A 12035-nucleotide genomic window follows, 5' to 3' on the forward strand; every position below is an offset into this window, starting at 1 on the left:
AATGATTAAAAGCTCTGGAAGTCCAAGATCAGATCTGCACATTTCTGTGACCTCCATTCAAATAGGTCCTTTCAATGACAATTAAATATAGTAATTTAGTTCTTAAATGTCCTGTGCATGTCAGGCTATTAAGGAGAAAGCTAGTTTTTTTCTTCCTGACTCTACTCTTAGGTCTGCTGGAATACACCAAGGTCTCCTGGGATAGTTACTCTGTTTTACTTATTAGGAGCATATGCTATGTTGTTGGATAAAGTAAAGCATCCACATGCCAAATATAATTTTACAAAGTTCTTTGGTATGACAGATGCTACATAAATAAAAGAAGACACTTGAAATAAATGACAACATACAAGAAAAGCTTCCTTTAGAGCTTTTCAAATCTGGGAAACGCTATGAGGGAGAAAAGAATTCCGTGGAAACAGTCTGTGATTCAGCCTCTTTACTGGCCAACCTTCCTTATATTGAGCCATATTGAGCAATCCATCTACATTGTTTCAGAGAGTATGGAAACATATTTAGGTCACCTGTGAAACAGCTCATGATTTTTTAGTTAGCATCAGAGGATGGGAATTGTCCCAACTTGCTTTGTCAGTGCAGGAAGCACTCAATAAATATTAGGTGAAATAAATTCAGGTCAGACTATGTTCCCAGTGCTAGGTTACTAAGATAAATAAGACACATTCTACCCTGGAGGAACTCACAGTTTGGCAGAAAAATCAGAGAAGCACACAAAAGAGGATAATAAAATATGATATAAGCAAGTTTCTTTGGGAATCTAGTAATGAGTAAGATTGATTATTCAATGGAATTGGGCAGGGTTCACAGGAAAGGTGACATCCTTTGAGATCCTCTAGGCAGAGAAGCCAGGAGAGAAGTGGGAGAGGAGGGGGAATTCTAGGAGGCATCTATGAGGTCTCGGTGAGTGAAAGCACTGAGTACGTGCATGGCTCTCTACAGACTGGTGGGAATGAAGCATGAAATGCTGAAAAGGGGACAATAAATTAGGTCTGGAAAAGCAGGTTGAGGTTGGGTTGTCAAAAGTATTATAAATCATGCAAAGGAATTTGAATTTCATTTTCCCCACTGGAAAAATCAATGCTTGGAGCTCCAAATTGCCTACAGAACTGAGTTTTCCAAAGGCTATTCCTGAGCGTGTTAGTTCTATAGGTGTTAATAGGTGCTGTACCATGACCCATGTAGCTTTTAGTTGAAGGTAAGAGAATAATTATCTGGGACAGATAGCAGGGACCTGTGGTGGTAAAAAACAACATCCATAGAGAATTTCCTGAAATGTGCACAGTTCTTCTGACCCTTGTGTATGTTAAACCAATTTCACCTGCATACCTAAACCCAATAGTTTACCACCTCCTTTAGAAAGGACTTTGCCATTCTGCTCTTCATCAAGATGGCATTGGCCTATGCTTAGAACTGTAATATGAAAGAGTTTGATGCAACATATATGGTGCCTCATTTAAAGAGCCAGTTGGTGTCTTAAAGTATGTGTGTGCTTTAATTGATGGTGTGTCAATTTTTACTCTAAACACTAGGAAGCTTAGAGCCAAATTTGTACCTCATCTCCAAGTAAGAATATATAGCACATGTGTTATGGTTTAGGTATGAAGTATTCCCCAAAAGCTCATGTGTGAGACAATACAAGAAGGTTTAGAGGTGAAATGATTGAGATCCTTAATCTAATCAGTATAGTACTCCCTTGGATAGAGATTAGCTGGGTAGTAACTGTAGTCCAGTAGGGTATGGCAGGAGGAGGTGGGTCATTAGGTGTGTGCATTTGGGGTTTATATGTTTGTCAGTGGTGAAGGGTATCTCTCTCTGCTTCCTGGTGTGATGTCCTTAGCCCCTTTTTTCCACCACACTTTTCTGCCTTACCTGGGGTCCAGAGCAATAGAAACAGTCATCTGTGCACTGAGAGCACTGAAACCATGAGCTCTAAAGTAACTTTTCCTCCTCTAAAATTGTTCTTATCAGGTCTTTTGGTCACAGCAGTGAAACAGCTGATAATTACGGCATGTATTTTTGAGTAATGACCGAACCTAGGATTTTATCTGACTTACTTCATTTGTATTCCCTTTGCTATGATACCTTCATCTATTTATATGATCCTATTGCAAGCATTTTTAACCTCTCTCTCTCTCTCTCTGATACTTTTGAGGTGAAAGCTGAGATCAAGAGAGATAATGAATGTACATCATTTACCACGACACCTGGCATACAGTACATACCAACTCAAGATTTGTTTCTGTTATGCTGATTTTTATCAATCTTATCCACTTCATTGCAGAAGTGTAAAAGCAGCATATCCAACTGTCAGAAAAGTTTCTTAAATTCTGTTTTCATGGCCTCAAGTTCCATTAAGCACTTAAGTAAACGGACAAATATTGAGTTAAGTAATTACCAAACGAATTACCAACCTGAACCCTGTGTCATGAAAAAGAGTTGATATCAGTTATTTCATTAGCTATTACTACTGTAAATTACCTTTGTTCAGAAAATACAGTCATTAGGAGCTCTAAGTACTCACACAACAGGGAAATCACTTCTAGGTCAAGAGTTCCAGGAAGTCTTCCCAGCAGAGGTGAGATTTGAACTAGACCTTGAAGGACGAAGAGAATTCATCTAGGGAGAAAGGAATATGGAAGCTCAATAAAATAAGGTAGAGAGGAAGGGGAGATACCATCAGAAGAAGACCTCATGAGAATATGAGATTCACAAAGGGAACTAGTGGGTAGCTGACCAGACAAAAGTTCCTATCCTCTCCTTCCTCATTGTTCACACTTCCGCATTAATGCCCTGCTCCATCATGGGTCCTCTCATGAAAGAAAACCCAATGCTGTTCTTTGAGAGGCCTCTGAGCCCTCTTCTATATCCTTTATCTGTTTTGTAACCAATAAGAAAATTAACTCAGGTGTGGTAATTATAGGGAACTACAGACACCTTGTCTACTCTCCTATGAAATTCCCACACACAGATTCAAACAACTGTGTTCTATTTGGGGAATGTGAATACTTAGCAAAGAAAGTACAGGAAGTGTGAAATGAGAAGGGGGGCAGCAAAATTCCCATCTGTGCAGACACTAAAATCCCTTTATTAGGGAATGTGAGAGAGAAATCTGGTGAGTTCTTGCAGTGATGACTGGACTGGTTCCAAGGTGCAGGATGTACATGGCAGTGGCCAATATGGCTGATGCCATTCAAAGGTCAAGGTTCCCAGGTTCCTCCACCCTGTTTAAAGAGAAGAAAATGTATTGTTTTAAAAATGTTTCAGAGTCTGATATTTCTAGAACATTAAAATATTTGGAGGAAAAGGTTCAAAGATGTTCATTTAGATAATTAATAATAATCCTTATACCAAAGAGGAAAATCAATTTAAAACTGTAGTGGTGAAATGTGAGCCAACAAGGTCTGTGGAGGATTTGATTGATGTGCACAGGCCAGTAAGTTTATGTCCATTGTTGACAGAAGCCTTAAAAGCTGAAGGATGAAGATAACCAGCTAAGAGTGAAATTCCAATTCTGATTTGTTTATTTATACTCTGACTTATGCCAAAATTATTTGAGCTTGCCAAAATTTACACTGAGAAATCAAACTTCTCAGATACTCAAAGAACAACTACTTATATGATTGAGTATCTTATTTCTTTAAGCAAACACTAAACTCAGTTCAAGGAGTTTTTTTTTTTAATCCATTTTGTCCTTTGACACCATCCTCAGAGTGAAAAGACCATTCACCAAACCAAAAGTTCACTTGAGTCAAACCTACGCTCTCTATTTCTGTCCTAAATACCACAGAAAAATATGCTTCACAAAGGAAACTTTTTTAATTAAAATTTTTATTGAAGCATAAGATAAAGATATGTACACCGATCACAAATATATAACTAGATACATTTTCACACTGTATGGAGGTTACACTCAAATTGATTTTGGAAGGATAAGAAACTATTGGCCGGGGGACAAAGTGAAGAACATAGAGGGACCATCATGTGGTGCATGAGAAAGCAGGTTACATCCTGAGCCCTGTGGTAGAGCAACAGAGGAAGACGGGAAATGTATGGAGAAGATGAGGTCTGCGTAGGTAAGGTGGAACTCCACCATGAAGGACCTTGCTTGCCATCTAGGGAATACATACACTATCTTGAATGTGATAGAAACTACAGAATATTCTAGGGCCATGGAATGACAAGATTGACTCATTCATGTGGCTGTTTGAGGTCAGGACTGGACAAAGAAGCCAGAAATGTATAAAAGAAGCCTAGAAATTGGAAAACTACTAGAACAGAAGCTTTATCTGAAAGGAGAGGTGGAGTATGGTAACTTGTGATGGAAAGTAGGTGATTCTTTGAGAAAAGCCTGGATTTGACCCAACATTCACCCTAAGAATCTAGATGGCTTCTAATGGAACACAGAGTATAGGGCAGAGGGGACAGGAGAAGAGTGTGTGTGTGTGTGTGTGTGTGTGTGTGTGTGTGTGTGTGTGTGTGCGCGCGCGCGCGCGTGCACATGTGCACGCTCACCATGCATGCCAAGTTTCAGTATGCAGAAACCATACACAGTAATTCATGCAGAAAGCTTCTGGGGCCAGTGGACCACCTGCCAATACCCAGCCTGGTGCAGGCAAGGAGACTCTGCTTGAAAGCGGAAAGGCCAAGCATATGTGAGGGACCTCAAGCCAAAGAGCTAATGCTGATAGTCTAAAGCTCTGCCAGGATCTCACAGCAGCCCCCTGTCCCCTTTGGAGATCAAGATGCCAGACTGAATGAAGATAACCTGCCCAGCTCTCTGCTGGATGCAAGAGAAGATTCGAGAAAAAGACTATCACTGATTGAAATTGTAAATTCAGTAGGAATATTTTGTGTAAATGTACCTAATGTGATGGCTTGGAACTTAGTTTTAGGATTTCCTTTGGATACTCCACACAGCAAAAAGTTATATAAGATGAAACATAGAGATGTAATTAATTTAATAAGTTCAATTTTATATTTAAAAATAAATTTACTTTTATTTCTTCTAAATATAAAATTGGTAAACTATGAGAAAGTATGAAAATCCATGAAAGTAGAAAATTTGTGCCCCAAATTCCACAGAAATCTGTTATTAGGGGCGACCACCCTTCCTTCCTCCTTTCTTCTCTACCTCTTGGTCTCCACAACCACCCCTCTCCCAGCCCCTGACACACACAACTCTCCCCAATTCTCTATCTTTTCTGGATATCTATGCAAAATAACTTATCCACCATTTCTATACACCTGAGGCATATGGAAAGATGCCACATTCCCTGTAAAAGGAACTGGGAGCCTGTATCTTTCAGATTTGGAGAATCACAAGAGAGGGTGCCCTGTAAATAGAACCAGATTTGAGCTGAATTTTGTGATCAGAATAAATTTATGGCAAGTCACTTCATTTCTCTTAGCTCTATTGTTCTCATCTATAAACTAGGGTAATATAATTATGACCTTCCTCACTGTTTTAATTCTCTTCTATTTAAGCTGAAGCCATTTTCTCCATCCTTCATTTCCAGAAAAGCTGGAGAAGACTGAAAGTTTCTCAAACACAGGTACCATAATCTTATTCAATAGGCCCCTTAAAAAACAAAACTTCACGAATGAACGAGGCAGTAGTTGTTTGAATAACCTTGATGATTTCCTTTCATCAATGTACCAATGAGCTAAAAACAAAACAAAACAAAAAAAAACACACCAAATAGAAAAGAGACCTTAAACTGGAACAAGTGATACATTCAATTTCTAAGAAGTTTGCCAGGATGAGGCAGGGGTGACGTTACATCTCCCTGGAGTTTCACTCACCACAGTTCTCTCATCCCACTATCCCTACAGTACTAAAAAGTGAATCCTTGGTTTAGAGGCTCTGGCTGGGTGAATGTTTAAGAGCCAATAAATCTGCCAGAATGAATCTCAGGTTGAACAAACTCACAGAAACTTTTCCAGAATCTCAGGGTACCAGGTAGCAGACGCAGAGAAGTTACCAAATGCTAGCTTATCACATGCTCAAGTGCAGAGATATACCTCATAGAAATAGGAGCAATGTTACCAAAATGCTGTCTTTCCCATGTGGTAAAATTCCTTGCCAAAGTGCAGAGCCATCAATGAGAGAGAGAGAGAGAGAGAGAGAGAGAGAGAGAGAGACAGAGAGAGAGACAGAGAGAGAGACAGAGAGAGAGACAGAGAGAGACAGAGAGAGAGACAGAGAGAGACAGAGAAAGAGAGAGAGAAGAAGAAGAAGAAGGAGGAGGAGGAGGAGGAGGAGGAGGAGGAGGAGGAGGAGGAGAGGAAGGAGAGAGAGAGAGAGAGAGAGAGAGAGAGAGAGAGAGAGAGAACACAAAATAAAATGGAGGCATATAGAAATCACAGGTCCTGCTTCTACTAGTTAATAGACTTCAAGGAAAATCATTATTCATGGTAGAAGACAATTTGATGGTATCATTCAAAAAGTTTGGTGTCCATATGCAACAGCTGTACACTTTTAGAAGTTACACAAAAAGCTCCATGTTGTCTGTGCAGTTTAATTTTTTACTTTTTGCCATTTAATTTTAATAATGAAAAACCTGGGATATATAAAAATTCTCCTCGATAGGGAACTGGTAAATACATCAAGAGACATAAAATACGAGGTAGTATAGGTGCTAAAGTTAGGCAGAGCTCTGTCCGTTCTCACATGGACAGGTGGCTAAGGCATGTTTTTTTGTCATGACTAAGAGCATGGACTGTGGAGCCACACTGCCTAAGCTCAAGTGCTTGTTTCTAGCTGTGTGATGGAGGCAGACTTTTAATTTTTATGTCATACTGTTGGGACTGGTTTTAGTGAATACAATACTTTTATTTAAATAAGTAATTAAAATAATTATTCAAAGGTATACTAGATAAGAAGATAGTTGTTCTGCAAGTTTGGTACATAAAAGAGACTTTAAAAGTGACAATAATAACTGATGGCTATATACTTCAGGCATTATCAGTGTGACCACAACCTTACATTTAATCCCTTCTATTTATCATGTATTTTAAACTTTGCAAAAATATTATCATATTCATAAGCTAATATAATCTATCACTCTTCTAAAGAGGATTTTTATATATATTATCCCTGAGAGAGAAAGAAAGAGAGGAAAGAGAGAGGGAAGGGAGGGAGGGGGAGGGAGAGAGAGAGAGAGAAAGAGAGAGAAGAAGAAGAAGAAGGAGGAGGAGGAGGAGGGGAGGAGGAGGGGGAGGGGGAGGGGGAAGGGAGAGTTTTTTGCTTTTTTACCTACAGGAAAACTAAGTACTTGACAAAATTGAGGCTTAACGTGTTAAGATGTGAATGACAGACATTCAAGAAAAGACATGTTTCTAAAACTAAACTCTTTCTACCTAACCATAAGTGTTTTGTAAACTGGGCTAGTGCAACAAAAACAAAACAGATTTGTAACATGAACACAATAAATTATGTGGTTTGGCAAAAAGGTGGATATTCATTGGTCGAAGGTGAGAATGACCAAAATAGGAGTTCTCAAAGACTATGAACAAAGCTTGTATAATCACTCCAGGATGCAAATGACCAGTGTCTGACAACTGACACAGGAGAACGTAGGCTTGGCTTTGGCTCATAGCACCCTTAAGTGTGATAGTGTCAATGACTGATCATCTCTGGCCTCGTGAGACAATAAACTGATCAAATTGGTGGAACCAAGAGTATAACTAAAGAAGGTGGCTATGTCATCTATTTGAAGCCAGTATAACCATGAACAAATTTAAAGCGATAGGCCAAGTAGCTAGCCCACTACCCTTGTACTCTTAGGCTGTTAGGAAAGAAAGTGACTGAGAAGACACTCTGCAGGATCCCAGGGAAAGACTCTTGGAGGAAGTGACATTTTAGAAGAAACAAGAATGTAGGAAAGAATAAGGCCACAAGTGAAGATATGAGAGAAGATTTTTCTAGCCAGAAGAAGAACTGATTCAAAGATATAAAGAGGACATGAGCTTGGTGTTTGTGAAATATAATCAAGGTTTAGTAGACCCAGAGCACAGATGGCCCTGAAAGCCATAGAGATGTGGGGAATAGGGTGACAGAGAATTTTGCAAATATTTGATGAAGATATGATATGACTTACACTTCTAAAAGTTTGTTCTGGTTGCTACATAGAAGACTAGAAGCAAAGATACCAGGTAAGAAGAAATTGCAATAACCAGGAGAAATATCATGATATCTTTGTACTAGTCATGGAGCTGGGTGCTATGGCACAAGCCTGTCATCCTAGAGGCTCAGGAGGCTGAGCCAGGAGGATCACAAGTTCAAAGCCAGCCTCAGCAAAAGTGAGGCGCTAAGCAACTCAATGAGACCCTGTCTCTAAATAAAATACAAATTAGGGCTGGAGATGTGGCTCAGTAGTCAAGTGCCCCTGAGTTCAATACCCGGTACCAGAAACAAAAACAAAAACCACAAAAAAAGGTTGTAGTCATGGAAATGCAGAGAAGTGGATGCATTTAAGATTTGATTGAAGGCAGGTTCAAGAGTGTTTGTAGATAAATAGCTTATGTGGGTTAAGTGAAAGAGAGGATTCTTGGCTTGAGCAAGTGGGAAGAAAGAAGTAGGTAAGCGCTAGTTATGGTGTGTGAAAATAGAAAGGAATTAACAGTTCCATAGTGGCCACACAATGTGTTAGATACCTCTGAACATCCACCTGAAGATGTCAAGTAGGCAACTAAAGTTAGAAAATTTGGAGGTAAAACACAGTGAAAAGTAAAGACCTGTGAGTCATCAGCATATAAAAATGGACTGGTTGGAATCAGATGAAGAGATCAGGTAGGTGTGAAAAGAGGAGATGAGTAAGGATTTTGAGGCTTTTTCACAGTAGGGGTCACATTGAGGAACTGGACCTAGCAAAGGAGAATGGAAAAGAACGACAATGTGAGAGGAGGTAGAAGAAACCCCAGGAGAATGTGGCATCCAGCGAAGCTTCTAGGAGCAGAATACCATCTAGTATTTCAATGCTGCTAACAGGTCTACTAAGATAAGAACAGAAAACCAATAATTTGATTCTAAATAAAGGAAATCCTATTAAGGATCCACAACCACCATGTTCCTACAGCACTTAAGGACTTGGGAAAAAGCCCTTAATAATTAGTATATCCAAGAGTCTAGAAAATAAAAGTGAAAGACAGGACTTTCTTATGTGACTGTTCTAAGATGCAGAAAATCTCAAGTATATGCAATATGAAGGCAAATAAACATTCAGTTTTAGCAGTCATTAAGGCAAGTAGGTTGAAGTACTTCAAGGTAAATGTAATTATCTTTTTTTAAAAAAAATATTTTAGTTGTAGTTGGACACAATACCTTTACTTTATTTATTTATTTTTGGGTGGTGCTGAGGATCAAGTAGAGCCTCACATGTACTAGGCAAGCACTCTACCGCTGAGCCAAAACCCCAGTCCCGAAATGTAATTATCTTAATGAGCAGAATGAATCTACGCGTAAAACTGCACGTCACCAGGAAGTAAGAATTATATGTAAATTGGTACCAGTCCAGCAGTTAAGTTTAACAATAGCCATCATATAACTATTAGAGTCATGATCTCAACAGCTGATGTTTGAGTATATGACACACTGAACAATGGTTCTGTTTGATAGAACCATCTTCATTTAGGACAAGAATTAGTGTAGCTTATTAGGGGTAGAGAAAGAACTCTGAGGACATAAAAAAGATGGTGGAATGAGATGGACATCATTATCCTAAGTACATGCATGAAGACACAAATGGTGTGAATATACTATGTATACAACCAGAGATATGAAAAATTGTGCTCTATATGTGTAATATGAAGTGTAATGCATTCTGCAGTCATATATAACAAATTAGAATTTTAAAAAAACAGCAAAGCCTAGGGCAAATAACATTAAAAAAGTGAAAAACAGTTCAGTAGTGGGGAGAGAAAAGGAGACAGACTAATATGACTGGGAGATAGATAGAACGCTATTATAGAGATAGCAGGGTCCTAGGAATTGAAGTATCTATAACATTAAATTTTAAGTGGTTTGCATTGCTATGATATAATATGTCTAAATCTTATCCAATCTTTTATAAGATTTATGCAAAAAAGTACCTCATGTTCTTAGAGAAAAGACCTAGTTACTAACGTTTAGGAATTTCTGAATTAAAACACCCTATTCCTTACCCAAATATTCTACAGTGTACCTTAGAGTGGACAAGCCAAGTGCATAGAAATTCTATCAGCAATTTTGTTTGTTTGTTTGTTTTTGTACCAGGGAGATTGCTTAGGGCCTCACTAAATTGCTGAGGCTGCCTCAGCCTCCTGAGTTGCTGGGATGACAAGCATGTGCCACCATTCCCATCTTCTATCAGCATTTTAAAACCTAACTGTTAAAATATGAACAGATAGCCTAGGACAATGTGACATGTAAGGAAAGCCTTTAACATAAAAGATACAAACATCAACCAACACAGAAGAAAGGACACACACACACACACACACACACACACACACACACACACACACCCCACACCAGAAAAAAGAAAACTATAATCAAACTTTACCCAGAGAAATAAGATGAATTACCTACCCTTAAAATAAGGGTAAAATGCTATTAAGAAAAAGGAATAAGCAGAGATTGTTATTAGAAAAAAGTGAGGGTTTTTAGAAATTTAATATGATAGCTGAAGTCTGTGTGTATGTGTGTATGTGTGTGTGTGTGTGTGTGTGTGTGTGTGTGTAAAATTTGGGAAATACAACTATGAAAACGTCTCATAATCTTTTTTTTTTTTTAAGAAGTAGAAGAGATGAGACTAGAGGGCCAATGCAGGAATTCCAACATCCTACCAATAAGATTCAGAAAGAGAAAAATGTAAAAAGCACAATTACAGAAACATTTTTCTGAAGCACATAAGTCTCCAAATTGAAAAATCCTATTGAGCACCAACATAATAAAGGAGAAAAGACCCATGATTTCTGTAAACTTGCAGTACACCAGGGAGAAATAAAAGTTTTCAAGAAAGGAAACATTAAATTTCAGCACCATTTAATGTGCTGAAAACAGTGCCTTGAATAGTATGGGCTGTTTCAAGAGGTGAGAAAACACACAGAGAAAGCTGAGTACATTCTCTTATAAATGGTCAAATTATAAGAATGGCAGTGAATACCTCACTCGTGCTATCAATGGAGAATACAAACATTTTCTGACATTTAAGATCTAAAAACACATTGCCACCCATGCACCACTTCTCAAGAAGTTTCTACAAGATGAACCTCATCTGAAGTGAGCAATGAGATAAATCAGGAAAGAAGAAATGTTATTTAGAAGACAAGGAATCAGCACAGGAGGAAGATGAAAGAAATACCCTGCACAATAATGAAAATGAGTCTTAGTAGGATAACGGTGCTAAGGATTAGAAAACAAGCAATCCAGATATAACCCAAGGGCAGAGACAGACAGGAGAAAGGTTCTCTCAACTCTGTCTCAAAATAAAAAGAGCTGAAGATGTGGCTCAGTGGTTAAGCACCCCTAAGTTCAATCCCCACTACCAAAAATAAATAAATAAACCAACCCCAACTGATTGAGTTATCTAGTACATTCACTAGTGTAGGCAGTTATATATCAAGAGGCCATATTGCTTGTATTTGGGAGCATGAAGGCAGAAGCCACACAGTTTGGGTGCCACACATTCCAGTTCTAGTCCTGCTTTTATTATCTTATATGAGCCAGTGCACTGCTCTGTGCTTGTGTTTCCCCTCTATAAACTATACATCATAGAGTTAACCTCAGAGATTAATTAAATACATCACTATATTTAATATGCTGAATATTATAGGCAGTTGCAAAAGCTGATATAATGTAACATATACAGAGAAAACAGAGTACATTTTTCAAACAAGAAAATTATCAGTTCTTGGAAAGATAATAATTGAATAAGAAAAGACTTGCAATAGTAGCATGTCTCTTGGCTCAGTAGTAAATATTTTCATTGTCAGAATAATGTAATATTGAAAATTAAAATGCAGGAAGGGCCCAAGAA

At 38.3% G+C, this 12035-nt stretch overlaps 1 long non-coding RNA gene across 10 annotated transcripts in view; it reads right to left on the bottom strand.

Moving 5' to 3' along the window:
• LOC110598018 (uncharacterized) overlaps window positions 1-12035 on the bottom strand; it is a 153938-nt gene that overhangs the window by 15975 nt on the left and 125928 nt on the right. For 7 of the 10 annotated variants that reach the window (XR_013438103.1, XR_013438101.1, XR_013438097.1 and 4 more), the window contains exon 5: window positions 2540-3239. This is a non-coding gene — a long non-coding RNA (uncharacterized LOC110598018). The remainder of the gene's footprint in view (window positions 1-2539; window positions 3240-12035) is intronic. The other 3 variants (XR_013438098.1, XR_013438102.1, XR_013438096.1) reach the window with 1 other exon arrangement.

The sequence above is a fragment of the Ictidomys tridecemlineatus genome, chromosome 4 (assembly GCF_052094955.1).
Source record: "Ictidomys tridecemlineatus isolate mIctTri1 chromosome 4, mIctTri1.hap1, whole genome shotgun sequence".
In the NCBI taxonomy this organism is placed as follows: domain Eukaryota; kingdom Metazoa; phylum Chordata; class Mammalia; order Rodentia; family Sciuridae; genus Ictidomys; species Ictidomys tridecemlineatus.